This window comes from Gopherus flavomarginatus, chromosome 2 (assembly GCF_025201925.1).
Source record: "Gopherus flavomarginatus isolate rGopFla2 chromosome 2, rGopFla2.mat.asm, whole genome shotgun sequence".
NCBI classification, from domain to species: domain Eukaryota; kingdom Metazoa; phylum Chordata; order Testudines; family Testudinidae; genus Gopherus; species Gopherus flavomarginatus.
This window is the reverse complement of record NC_066618.1, coordinates 148,546,112-148,560,998: the sequence shown is the minus strand read 5'-3', so window position 1 is coordinate 148,560,998 and position 14,887 is coordinate 148,546,112. Positions and strand designations below refer to the sequence as shown.

The window sequence follows — 14,887 nt, the reverse complement described above, 5'->3', positions numbered from 1 at the left end:
CACAGAATTCAAAATGGAGACCAGGAAGTACAAACAACAGTTAAACCATCATTTAACATTAATCTTTTACTATGTATTTGCGCATTCTTACAAAGACGTGCTGGGATGTTAAAAGTAAGAACCTTATATTCCCTTTCTTGTTAGTATGCTGCTCCATAGAAGTCAGCCACATTCCAGTGTAACAAGTCACCTGTAAACCACAAACTGTACAGGGAGGGAAGGGGGAAATGTAGCTAACGGGTGATGAAATCACTGTGTGAAATACAGTAGGGGGGTTGTATACAGTCTGGAAAATTGCCAGAGAAAAGGAAAATTAGCTAGGGTCTGTATTGTCATGTGTGTTTACATATGGTCCATAGGTAGATCATAGAATCATAGAATCATATACTTAAAGGTCAGAAGGGATCATTATGATAATCTAGTCTGACCTCCTCCACAATGCAGGCCACAGAATCTCACCCACCCACTCCTGTATCAAACCTGTGTCTGAGCCTCAAATCATGGTTTAAATACTTCAAGGTACAGAGAATTTTCCAGCAAGTGACCTGTGACCAACGCTGCAGAGGAAGGCAATAAACCCCCAAGGCTTCTGCCATTCTGCCCTGGAGGAAAATTCCTTCCAGACCCCAATTATGGCGATCAGCTAAACCCTGAGCATGTGGGCAAGACTCACCAGCCAGCACTCAGGAAAGAAATCTCTGTAGTAACTCAGATCCCACCCCATCTAACATCCCATCACAAGCCATTGGGCATATTTACTGCTAGTAGTCAAAGATGAATTAATTGCCAAAATTAGGCTCTCTCATTATACCATCCCCTCCATACACTTATCAAGCTTAGTCTTGAAGCCAGATATGTCTTTTGCCCCCATTACTCCCTTTGGAAGGCTGGTCCAAAACTTCACTCCTCTGATGGTTAGAAACCTTCATCTAATTACAAGTCTAAACTTCCTGATAGCCAGTTTATATGCATTTGTTCTTGTGCCCACATTGGTACTGAGCTTAAATAATTCCTCTTCCTCCCTGGTATTTATTCCTCAGATATATTTATAAAGAGCAATCATATCTCCCCTCAGGCTTTTTTTGGTTAGGCTAAACAAGCCAAGCTCTTTGAGTCTCCCTTCATATGACAGGTTTTTCATTCCTTGGATCAGCCTAGTAGCCCTTCTCTATACCTGTTCCAATTTGAATTCATCCTTCTTAAACTTGGAAGACCAGAACGGCACACAGTATTCCAGATGAGGTCTCACCTGTGCCTTGTATAAGGGAATTAACACCTCCTTATCACTACTGGAAATACATCCCCTGATATATCCCAAGACTGCATTAGCTTTTTTCACAGCCATATCACAATCACAGAGTCGGCAGGGACCTCAGAAGGTCATCTAATCCAACCCCCTGCTCAAAGCAGGACCAATCCCCAAATCACCCCCTTCAAGGATTGAACTCATAACTCTGGGTTTAAGCAAGCCAGTGCTCAAACCACTGAGCTATCCCTCCCTCATAGTCAGCCTGTAATCAACCAATACTCTGATGTCCTTCTCCTCCTCTGTTACTCCCAACTGATGAGTCCCCAGCTTATAACAATAGTTCTTGGTATTAATCCCTAAATGTATGACCTTGCACTTTTCACTATTAAATTTCATCCTATTACTATTACTCCAGTTTACAAGGTCATCCAGATCTTCCTGTATGATATCCTGGTCCATCTCTATTTTGGAAATACCTCCCAGCTTTGTGTCATCTACAAACATTATTAGCACATTCCCATTTTTTGTGCCAATGTCAGTAATAAAAAGATTAAATAAGATTGGTCCCAAAGCTGATCCCTGAGGAACTCCACTAGTAACCTCCCTCCAGCCTGACAGTTCACCTTTCAGTACGACCCGTTGTAGTCTCCCCTTTAACCAGTTCCTTATCCACCTTTCAATTTTCATATTGATCCCCATCTTTTCCAATTTAGCTAACAATTCCCCATGTGGAATCGTATCAAATGACTTACTGAAATCGAAGTAAATTAGATCCACTGCATTTCCTTTGTCTAAAAAAATCTGTTACCTTCTCAAAGAAGGAGATAAGGTTGGTTTGGCACAATCTACCTTTTGTAAAACCATGTTGTATTTTGTCCCAGTTACCATCAACTTCAATATCCTTAACTACTTTTTCCTTCAAAATTTTTTCCAAGACCTTGCATACTACAGATGTCAAACTAACAGGCCTGTAGTTACCTGGATCACTTTTTCCCCCCTTTCTAAAAGATAGGAAATATGTTAGCAATTCTCCAGTAATACAGTACAGCCCCTGAGTTTACAGATTCATTAAAAATTCTTGCTAATGGGCTTGCAATTTCATGTGCTAGTTCCTTTAGTATTCTTGGATGAAGATTAACTGGGCCCCCTCATTTTATCCCATTAAGATGTTCAAGTTTGGCTTCTACCTTGGATGTGGTAATATCTGCCTCCATATCCTCGTTCCTATTTGTCATCCTACCATTATCCCCAAGCTCCTCATTAAAGATTGAGGTCAAGTATTTGTTTAGATATTGGGCAATGCCTAGATTATCCTTAACCTCCATTCCATCCTCAGTGTTTAGCAGTCTCACTCCTTCTTTCTTTGTTGTCTTCTTATTTATATGGCTATAGAACCTTTTACTATTGGTTTTCATTCCCTTTGCAAGGTCCAACTCTACATGGCTTTTGGCCTTTCTCACTTTATCCCTACATGTTCTGATCTCAGTAGGGTAGCTTTCCTTGCTGATCACTCCCATCTTCCTTTCCTTGTAGGCTTTCTGATTTTTCTTAATCATCTCTCTGAGATGCTTGCCATCTAGCTTAGTTTACAACCCCTGCCTATGATTTTTTTCCCCTTTCTTGGGATGCAGGCTTCTGATAGTTTCTGCAACTTTGACTTGAAGTAATTCCAGGTCTCCTCCACCTTTAGATCCCCAAGTTCTTCAGTCCAATCCACTTCCCTAACTAATTTCCTTAATTCTTTAAAGTTAGCCCTTTTGAAATAAAAAACCCTAGTCACAGATCTATTTCTATTTATCCTTCCATTTAGTTTAAACTGAATTAGCTCATGATCGCTCGAACCAAGGTTGTCCCCTACAACCATTTCTTCTATGAGGTCCTCACAACTCACCAAAACCAAATCTAAAATGGTATCCCCTCTTGTTGGTTCAGCAACTGCTTGGTGAAGGAATCCATCAGTTATCACATCTAAGAAAATCTGAGCCCTATTACTAATACTAGCACTTGCCCTCCGGTCTATATCTGGGAAGTTAAAGTCTCCCATGATCACACAATTCCCATTAGTATTTACTTCATTAAAAACATTAAAAAGATCTCTATCCATATCCAAATCAGATCCTGGCGGTCTATAGCACACCCCAAGCACCGTCTCAGGGGAGGATCTAGTAGGTTTCTTCCCCAATGTGATTTTTGCCCGGACAGACTCTGCCTTATCCATTCCATCCCTTCTTATTTCTTTACAGTCTACCTCATCATTGATATAGAACACTACTCCACCACCTTTGCCTTTATTTCTGTCTTTCCTAAGCAGCACATACCCTTCAATACCTGTACTCCAGTCATGACTACTAATCCACCATGTTTCTGTTATCCCTATAATATCAGGTTTCACTTCCTGCACCAGTAACTCTAGTTCCTCCATTTTGTTACCTAGGCTCCTCACGTTGGTGGTACAAACATCTTAATTCTTGCTGTTTGGCTTCACTGACATTCTTTACCCAATTAGGCCCAGACATTCTACTCCCAGTATCACCTGTTAGACTGGTATCTACACTACCCTTCCTCTGTACATCCATTCTCCTATCCACAGCTGTATCCTTTCTTGCTTTGTTTTCTTTCCTCTCAATGTTAAAATCCAGTGTGGGATTACCTGGACATCTCCCAACCATCTCCCCCCAATTCCTAGTTTAAAGCTCTCTTAATCAGTTGGGCCAGCTTCCATTCTAAAAGTTTATTTCCCTCTCTACTCAGGTGAAGTCCATCCCGAGATAACAGTCCTCTGTCCATGAATGCCTCCCAGTGGCTATACATCCCAAAGCCCTCCTTATAGCAGCACTACCTGAGCCATCTGTTGATCATAGTAATCTTGTCACACCTTTGTTGCCCTTCTCTAGGAACAGGCAGAATCCCACTGAAGATCACCGGAGCCTCTATTTTCTTAAGCATCTTCCCCAGCCTGGCATAGTCTCCCTTGACACATTCAAGCGAGAATCTAGCTGTATCATTCGTTCCCACGTGAAAGACAATCAGTGGATTCTTTCCCGCTCCCATTAGGATCCTCTTCAGCCTCAGGTCCACATCCCGTCTCTTAGCACCTGGCAGACAGCACACCCTTCTGTTCTCTGGATCAGCTCTGGTTACAGGCCTGTCTAGTCTTCTCAGTAACAAGTCTCCAATCACATAGACCTGCCTTTTCCTGGTGACAGTGCGATTCTCCAGTCTATCTCCTGTTCCCTCTGGCTGCAAGTCCTCTTGATTCCTATTCACCCTTGTAATCCTCTGCAACCCATCCCATATCCTCCTGGGGCTCATGTTTGGTATCATCCCCATTGACTCATCCCCTCTCCTTATAGGGCTAGCTGCTCTTCTCTTCTTCCGTGCCTTCTCACCTTCAGCGACTACCTGCTATACCCTTCTTCATTTTCCAACTCCGCAAATCTGTTCCTGAGCTCTATTGCTCCTTCACTAGCCCGTTTTTTCCTCTGCCTGGTTCACTTAGTCACATGCTTCCATTGTCCACTTTCCTCACCCAGCAGTCTCCCCTCAGAGTTCTTTGGTCCTGCTTCCATCTGCAAGTCTGAGCTTTTTCCTTCGGCCTCATCATGTCTTTGCTCCATCATCCGCTAGAACCCCCTTCTAAACTCGACCAGTTTCCACCTGCATCTCCAATCCTCATATCTTTTCTTCCATCAGCTCTATCAGACAGCACTTCATGCCGACAAAACTCTTTTCAGGTACTCCCTCCAGGATCATGTACACATCCAATGCTTTCACATCCAGTAATCTTCATTGTGTCTTCCACTACTTGGGTCACTACAACTGCTGCCTCTGTATCTGTCATAGGCTTCCCACTTAAATCCTGTAAATCTGGGAAACACAAACCAACCCAAATCACCACCACCCACAGCAAAACAAACCTCCAACAAGTACCAAGACATTCCTAGAACACTGCAGTAGCCTGTGTGGTGTTCTTCTCGCCTCTCTTAGTCTTCCCCCAAACTCCCCCTGTAAATTCCCACACAAACTCCCCTATTTACAGCTCTGTTTGCTGGCTCCTGTGCTGCTGCCTGGCTACCTTATAGGACCACTAGTCAGAGAAGCCTCACCCCTAATCAGGGCTCAGCTTCTCTTCCAGCACACTGCCCCTACCAGTCTCCACACATACAACTACAGCTACTAATAGCTACCAATACCTTCTCCTCCAACAGAAGTCCCACTCAAACTCCCTTGTTTACAGCTCTGTTTGCTGGTTCCTGTGTAATCAGAAAAGGCAGTATCATAGCAGCACCTGGGTAAATGAAGGAATGCAGAGTTTTTAGCAGCTTACAGGGAGGTAATAATCAATGTGGCTGCTAGTAAAGCATGCTGCTGATGCCTCATGAATTTTGACCCAACTATGGTTGCTGATAGCTGCAAACTTTTCCTGTAGTAGAAATTCCACATAGATAGCCACATTTCGGGGAAGGGCATATTTTACCAGGCCCTACTTTGTAGTACACCAGCTTGTGCCACTTGTACATGCATTGCTCAGTCACCATAAGCTTGAAAACCTCTATGGGATACAAGACTGGCTTGCCTTGGTAGCTTGGAATAGAATGCCCCTTTGCAGGTTTTTCACTCTTCATTTAACTCTCAGCTTGTGCCCATGGAGCATTTGGAAATTTAAGGGTTGCTCTGAGAAATACTTAAGCTGAATTTTACAAAGTATCATTTTTTGGCCTTGTGATCCCACAGGCACATTTTTCTGAGGATGAACTGAACCTTATATGAAGAACTGAGCCAATAAAGAACTGTTCGATGTCTGTTTACAGGCCCTTCCACTTCTGCAGCCCAGTCACAGTCCACGAAGAGTCTGGCAAGTTGTACTATCATGGAGTAGTCAAAGAGGAACTGTACCCATGATCAGGGGCGGTGCAAGGAAGTTTCGCGCCCTAGGCGAAACTTCCATCTTGCGCCCCTCCAGCCCTGCAGCAACTCCTCGCTCTGAAGTGTGCCCGCCGCCCCCGCGGCAGCTCCCCTCCCCCTGGCCCGAGGAGCCCTGCGGTACCTCCCCACCCCAGCTCACCTCTGCTCCGCGTCCTCCCCGAGCATGCTGTCCTGCTCTAATTCTTCTCCCAGGCTTGCGGCGCCAAACAGCTGATTGGCGCCGCAAGCCTGGGAGGCGGGAGAAGTGAAGTAGCAACTGCGCAGTGGAACCCCTGGGCTGCCGGTGGCACGCTGACCCAGGCATGGGTGGCAAGTTTGTAGAAATTTTGGTGGTGGCCAGAACCTGCCCCCCAAACTCCGCCCCCACTTGCCTAAGGCTCTGGGAGGGGTTTGGGGGGAGAGCTCTGGGGTACAGGCCCTGAGCTGGGGATTAGGGTGCAGGAGGGGTGCAGGCTTTGGGATGGATTTTGGGTGCTGGGTGCAGGCTCCGGGCTGGGGCAGGAGGTGGGTGTGCAGGAGGGGGTGAGGGGTGCAGGCTTTGGGAGGGAGTTTGAGGGTGGGAAGGAGTGTGTGGGAAAGGGGAGGTGGTGCACGCTCTGGGAGGGAGTGCATGCTCTGGGAGGGAGTTTGGGGATAGGAGGGAGCGCAGGGGGATGAGGGTTGGGGCTGAGGATGAGGGGTTCATGCTGCAGGGGGGGCTGAGGGCTGGGGAAGAGGATTAGGGTGCAGAGGGATGAGGATTGGGGTTGAGGATGAGGGATTCATGATGTGGGAGGGCTGAGGGCTGGGGAAGAGGATTAGGGTGTGGGGGACTGAGGGGTTTGGGGTGGTGGAGAGACTCAGGGCGAGGGCGGAAGCACAGGGTAAGGGCAGCCTGCCCTGCCAGTAGGAGATGGGGGGCACTAGGACCCTGGGACAGCAGACAGCAGTGCTGCCAGGAGCCGCTCTACTCCAGCAACAGAAGCAGGCAGGGGAGAGGTGCTGCGCTGCTTTCTGTGAGGCACGGACGCGGCGGGGCATGTGGGGGGCAGACCCGCGGGGGTCGGGGCCGGGGCCCGATCCAGGCAGGGCCGGGGGAGAGACCGAGCTCTAAATATTGCTGGAGCAGGGCCCCCAGCCCTGAATATTGCTGGTGCTCGAGCACCGCAAACATATAGAACCTGCCACCTATAAACCCTGGGCTGCTGGCTGCCGCGGCGGCGCCCTGACCCAGGGGACATCCTGGGCTGCCGGCTGCGGATGCTGCCAGCAGCTCCGAGTCCCTCTCGATCCCAGCAGCAGTGGCCGCTCAACCACTTAAAAAAAATTTGGGGGCGCTTTTTGGCGCCCCCAAATCTTGGCGCCCTAGGCAACCGCCTAGTCTGCCTAAATGGTTGCACCGGCCCTGCCCATGATGAACATATGATGGACAATCTGGACAGGGCCAATAAGCAAGGAAAAGGATTCATGACAAGTTGAAAGGAACAGACAGGCTGAAGAGTTGGTGGAGAGAAATGCAGAGCAGGAGAAAAGACATGCAGCACAGTTTCTGAAGCAGGAACATCACTTGAGGGAAGACGATAGACTGCAGCAGAAAGACTTATTTGAGAGGCTGCTTGGACTAATGCCCATGAGGGGTCAGGCTCCTGCTCTATCTGAACCACCTAAATCCCTTCCATGGAACCATGTCTCAAGAGACCAGGAACACACCGGACAATAGCATGATTCAGTTGCCTATGCAACTGGGATTCAACACTAGTTGGCCAGGGCACATGTATGCCCTGCAGGGCTCTGATCCCCATAACTCCTCCATTCCTGTGCAACAGCGCCAACCATGTGCTAAATGTGGGAGAAAGGGAAAGAAATGCGGGGGTCCAGGAGACACAGAGAAGTAGGGCATTTATTTGTTTGCACTGGTTTCACGGTAATGTTCAATATGTTTGTTATGCACTTTATTTTATTTGGTTTTGGTGATTTAATAGCAGCTGGCCTGCCTAACAGTTCTTTATTATTTGGATTTTTTTTTTTGGTAATACAGCAATGCTAACAAACAAAGGCTTTTATTTCATTAAGAAATAATATAACCATCCCTGCATCACAATATATAATGTGTATTTCAAAGAATAAAGATAAAGGCATGATAAGTGCAACTGAGAGGTTGTGTCCAAGCACAATTTCTCAATACATCTTTTCAGATCAATCCACAATGAAAATCCACAACTCATGTCACACAAAACACCCTCCTCTCACTGTGTAAGCAGTCATCGTATCCATAATTAAACCTTTACAAATGAGGGGAGGGGATGTGATTGTTGTGGTGTAGACCAATAGTACGTCATTTACTGTTAACATTGTTGTACAAATGCTCTCCCTCTTCCATTGGTCAATGCAGGTCCATAATATGGGCACATAAAACATGCCTGATTTCTGTTGCCCACATGCATCTTGCTTCAGCTGTGATAGGTGCACTTTCTGGCAGAGTGTACCAGTTCAGCAATCCATCACTGTCATAGGTCCACTCAGGAGAAAATAGCTCACCTTTCGATTCAAATTGGTTGTGAAGAGCTTGGAAAGCCACAATAATGCAGACAGCATCAATGTCAATGAAATCCAAATGGTTCTATAAGCTGCACCAGTGGGGTTTCAGTCTTCCAAATGCACATTCAGCCACCATTCTCTATCTACTGAGAGAGTAATTAAATCGTCTTCTGTTTGGGCCTCTGAGATAAGGATACAGCTTCATAAGCCAAGACAAAAAGGCGTATACAGGGTCCCTTAAAATAACAGTGGGGACATTTAGTGGGAATAATGTCCTGGCCTGTTTGTGAAGGTAGACTCCCAATTGGTAGAAAACCCTGGCACTGCGAACTTTTCCAGTGCAGCTCACATTAGCATCCATAAATCGACCTCTGTGATACACAAGGGACTGCATAACAATAGATTGGTTCATTTTGTGGTTTATGTACTCCTGTGCTCTTTGAGAACGCAAACTATAGGCATATGAATCCCATCAGTGGCCCCTGTGCAGTTAGGAAACCTGATTCTCTGAAAACCAGCAGTTACTAAAGGGACATTGTTTATTCCATCACTTTTGGTTAGCAATGGACCTATAGCAGTCTAGGGTAGCCCGTTCCCAGATGGTTATGACAACCTGCTTCTGGACTGGCATGGCCAACCTCATGCATGTATTTTATGCTGGAGGATTGGGACAAGCTGCTCACAGAGGTCCAGAAATATAGGTTTCTTCATGCAAAGTTTCTGGACCCGCTGTATGGGTCACTCCAGGTCTGCAAGACAACGTGATCCTACCAATCAGTGCTTGTGGCCATGCTCCAGATGCACCAGTCTACATGGGGCATCATCAGCTGTATTGAGAACTGTTTGCAGTATCAACCAGTTAGAGTCCCACAGTCTGGATCATGAACAGAACACCAGTGGTTGGGTCTAATGGTCAGAGCCATGAGTGGCCAGATCTGGAGATTAGAGAGTAGCAGAGTCAAGCTGGACTACAGGAGACCCAAGAGTGAAGTCGAGAGGAGAGCTGCAGGTCAGAGCCATGGACCGGAAGCCAAATACCAGAGTCAATGAGTGAGCTGGAGGTGTGATTCAGAAATGGAGCTGGGGTCAGAGCCAGGATGTCAAGAATGGGGAAGAGCAGGAACTGAAACAAGAACAAGATCAGGCTGGAAAGGAGCAGGAGCAGGAATGGGTTGGATGGGAGCAAGAGCAGAAGCAGACAGGATCAAAAGCAGCTGCGACATGGAACTCATTGAGCAACTAGAAAGCTCTGGTTGTTGCTGAGTCAAATAGTAGCTTAGCATTTGCTCCTCTACCAATCAGGAAGTGCAGTCAATCAGCCCTGCCCGGGCCAGCTAGGCCTAGTGTGTTGCTAAAATACTTACCCTGCTGCAGCTGGCTCGCCAGTACTGCCACATCTGTATTTTAGTCCTCCGCCTGTTCTTCAGTAGGTCATAAAATGCCAACAAAGTGTCCACCAGTGACCCATGGATGCTCTGCCTGTTTCCTGACACAGGAGTGAAAGCACTGAGATCATGCAGACCCCAAAGATAGCTCGGCAGGATGTGTTGGCAGGCTGCGACAACTTCCTGTAAAGTGCCCACAGGATGGGCAGTTAAGTTTTCCCACAGTTCACCATGAACAAATGGCTAGAGATGCTACAGCTGGTGAGGCCGGAAGGAAGCCTAGCATAGGCCAGTTTGACTCAGGTCTGAGTAGTGTAGTATGAATGGGTGAGTACTGTATGAGACCTGGGTTTGGAAGTTCTAAATCTAGGGTCAGCAGAGATGCCAAAACTCAAGTTTACAAAAGCCAAGCCTGCAGGCTTTCCTCCCACAGACCTGGGTTTATATTGCATTGCAGACATACCTTTTCTGGTACCTTAAGGCAGCTTGGCAAAATCCCTCTGACCTGAGGCAAATAGGAAGCTTTCTTAGATAAGTAGAACCAATGTCATTTTAACAGTTGCAAAATCTCTCTCTCTTTCTTTTTTTTAATCAAGTAAGTTTCTATCCCCTATTGTTTGAAATAAACCATTAAAAAGCATAAAGCAAATTTAATCAATGAGACAAGTATGGGAGCAACTGTTCTTCCCCAAGTGTGGAGAAATGGGACAGAAGAAAAAGAAATAATTTAAAAGAGAAGGATATTATTCACTGATGATGGGGGAGTGGTGTGTGAATGGACTGGTGACTGACTTGATGGGTGAATGACAGTTGTGTGGGTAAGGCTGAACAGGAATGAAGAAGAGTACAACATAAGACTGGGTCAGGGTATTAGGTGGAGAGCAAATGTTACGATAGTGTGGTCGACTAATGGTTTAGATGAAAACATGTAACCTGCATTGTGGACAGAGGGTGGTATATGGAGTGTAAAATATGTGACAGGTGGGAGGGTTGTATGAAGAGTTACTTGAGATAATTGATGCCTGTGTACATCTGATAGGTTGATTTGGCAGCTAATGTTTATGGTTGTATGCTGGATTGTATGCATATGAATTGGAGTTTATGATAAAGATCAGCTGATATATTTTGCCTATATTAGTAATTTTTCTTGAAAATTTTGCTAGACTGCATTAAGGGAGACATTTTCAAAAGGGAAAAGGTCCTGTTATTAGCTAGTGACAAGTGCAAGAACCTTAAGCTCCTCATTCAATTCAAATGCACATATAAAAATGCAGTAAGTAAAGTCACTGCATTCAAATTTTTTGGTAAAGACACCACTAGGTTCAATACCATCAGGAGCATATACTCTACCAAAGACCATTTCTGAACTAGATTTCCAGAATGTCTATTTTCTAATTTCTTTGGACATCTGTTTTGAGAGTAAAGCAGAGAGAGCCAGTAAACAACTATATCTGGTTGTTCCTACTCAGGTTGAAACACTCTTCACTCTGCCTCAGGAGAGCTATAAAACCTGTCTACCTATTATTCAGAGTTAAGGTAAAAGTGCACCTCATCCACAACTCCTCTAGTGAATGACCTTAGGCCTTTTCTGCATCAACTGTCAGCAAGGCAATTTAAAGTTCATTGACTTGGACAAATGAGTAACTCCCGACATATACCTGACATATTTTTATTAAACACCATCTGGGCAGGCTCTTGTTTCTTTTTTAAAAATATATGAATAAATGAGTACCACTAGTCTGAGACAAACATATTATAGGTAAGTGCTGATGCACTTTCCAAAAACAACTGCATTAATACATATTTATTCCAGAGCTTTAACAGCTCCTGCTGCCCTCCTTGCTATTCTATTTCAGGGCATGTTTTAGACACTACCAAACAGGCCAAACTGTGTATGACTAAACATCTGACCTGAGTTTGAAACCAAAAGTGAAAGACTGGTTTGTTTACTAACCTCCCCGCATCCATTAACAATTTAGAAGACATTCCATTTCTTCAGAAAGGCCAGAAACTGGTTAAACCATAGAATGGGGCTCTGCAACTTTTTACAACAGAGAAATACCTGTCTCTCTCATTGACAGGGTGAGTCTTCCAAATTCCAGTGCATTATTATGTAAACCAACTTAATGAGGTGCTAACAACACTCTTTAAAAGAAGCTGAAAAGCCTCTTTGTATTATACATTTAGCCTTGTAGATTGACCTATGGAGCTTAAGTTAATAAATTTTAATATGGCTATCACTTTGTCCCAATTGAGACCATTTGGCCTCACTTACATAAGACACCCTGTGACTCTAAGCATGCCTGTATTCACACCTTACACACTATTGTAAAAGTCCTTGTGCAAAATATGCCTTGTAAGATGTCAGTGAAAAGTTCATAACTCAGGTGTAAACAACTGATGCAAAGTTATGGACATAATCACGTTTTAAGAATTATAATTTCAGTTTCCTAGCCAAACAGGAATTACAGTTCCCCGAGAGAAAGGAATATAGTTTCCCCACCTGAGGAGTTACTTCAAAAATACTTTGAAAAATAGTTAGAATGTATTTATATATTGTATAAATACATGGTTAGGATTTTACTTTGAACCCAAGTCTAGTTTGTTAAATAAATATTAGTTACTAGAGAGCACTTTATCTTTATTTCTCTTTTAACCGGTTCTGAATTTAATTCTTATACTTAAACTCACCTAAAAAACTTCTTTCTTTGTGTAGCAGAGTGGATCTCTGCTCCTGCCCTGAAGGGGTTAAAAACAGCCCTGGGAAGGGGCTGGGGCTGGAGAAAGCAGCCTTTAGGCTGGGCTGATTGGGGAAGTGGCTGCAGCTGGGGTCACACTCCAAACTGAGCCACAGGGCCTAATAAGAAGGCCAGGGAAGCCAAGGGTAGGCAGTCTCTCTCTCTCTCATCGGAGAGGGAGACAGGCCTGGCTGCTTGGGAACTCACCTGGGAGATCTAGAGGAAGGCAGGGCTGGGGAAAGGCCTTAGGAGCTGGGAAGCCCTAGGCCAGCAACTCCCCAGGCTGCAGAGCTGGTTCTAGGCCCCATAGATACTGGACTTGCAGAGGGGCAGCCGGAGGGTGGGTAAAGGCAGCCAGTCCAAACACCTTGTTACCTGTGATGATCGGCTGATACGCTGCAGTCTGCCCTAGCACATGGGGGCTAAACAGAAACTGGCAGTAGCCACAACTGAGGTAAAGAGGGGATAGTGGGGTGATGGTTCCCCTGGGATGGGGGGAAGACCCAGTTAAAGCGGCACCGGGGTCCAGGGAGGGACATGGGGGCCAGTAGCGGACAGGTGGATCACTGACCTGCAGAGGGTGCTTTGGGCTGGGACTGAGCTAATTCCCTCTGAAGTCACCAGCAGGAGGCACTGCAGGGGTGAGTCCGGCCCATCTAAACTCTGCAATGAAATAAACTTGCTGTATTTTTCATCTCAACCAAGCCAGTGCCATTTTTTAACTGAACTGTTTGATAACTCCAGTTAACAAAGCAAACTGTTGGATACTGACTCTTTAAAGGAGCAACAAATCTTGACATTACTCTGATTCCTCCAGGACAGGGATGGACATTGGAAAACACAAGTTATTGGGAAAAATTGAGACTGGGAGGAGTGTGGAGTCACCTTATCAGTTGTTAACCAAGGCTAGTGGAGATCAGTGGAAGTCTGTGTTATTACAAGCAGGCACCAGGATCCAAAATGTTGTACCTGGGCTGCCCAATACATAGACACAGAGTGCATGCTTGTTGCTGATGATGGGCATCCCAGGCTGAGAGCTACAATAGTAATGCATTGTGAGGCACTCTGGGTTACAGGGTAAGAGGTGACAATTCTTCACCAGTCTTGATTACATTCTAGAATGTGACACTCTCCTAAACCAACTGGATTGAAATTGTGAGATGCACAGCTCCTTTAAATCATTCAGAAAACTTCACAAATACCAATACTAAAATGGAGGAGGGAACCTTCCTTAACTTTTAAGGGAAGATACCGCCCCATCTTTAATTTGTACCCCAAGAACTTTTTAAATCTTTTCCCCTTATCAGAAAAGACATGTTTTAAGTAAACCTTCTAAAACAGAAAAAGTTTTCAACTAGCAATAATCATACCTCAGATTAACTTCATTGGTTATGATACTGCCACTGCACAGTAAAAATATCCAATTTCTCATTTACCAGAAAAAGCTTTTCCAATGTCCCAGTATTAAAATGTTGCTTGGAAAAAATTACATCATTTAACTGAAGACAAGAGTGTATGACCTTGAGGCAATGGATAAGAAGTTGACATTCTGAATTGACAGAATAATTTATTTTTGCATTATGTTTATTTGCTCACTATTTTTTGTTTTACTTCAGTACACAGATAATGTATTTCGTAAGCATTAAAAGAAAACTTCCAATTCTAGTTATAGTGAAGAGTTCTGGTATTTTCTTTCTACATGAAAGACACTACAAGATTACTGAAAGAACACTACACGACTGAATGCTAAGCATTAGAAGACAACCAGTTATTCTGTCAAATTATAATGACAGGTTTTTATCCATTGCTCCAAGGTCAATTACATTGTCTTTGGTGAAATATATAGAATTTTTTCCAAGCTACATTTACTGGGCAGCAACTTGAAATCCATTTCTTTTGATGAAATGTCAATATCTTTTTGAGGCCTCTTTTTTTTTTTTTTAATAGAAACAAAGGTGAAATTGCTTTTAAAGAAACAGTCACTTAAAATATACCCAACAAATCATCCCCCTTTATTACAAGGCATTTGGAAAATAAGGGGTACAAAGTTAAACGATACAGTGTGGTGTTCT

At 44.6% G+C, this 14,887-nt stretch overlaps 1 pseudogene; it reads right to left on the bottom strand.

Annotated features, from left to right (window-relative positions):
• Positions 1 to 14,112: 14,112 nt before the first annotated feature.
• On the bottom strand, positions 14,113 to 14,230 carry LOC127046037 (uncharacterized; annotated as a pseudogene).
• Positions 14,231 to 14,887: the final 657 nt, after the last annotated feature.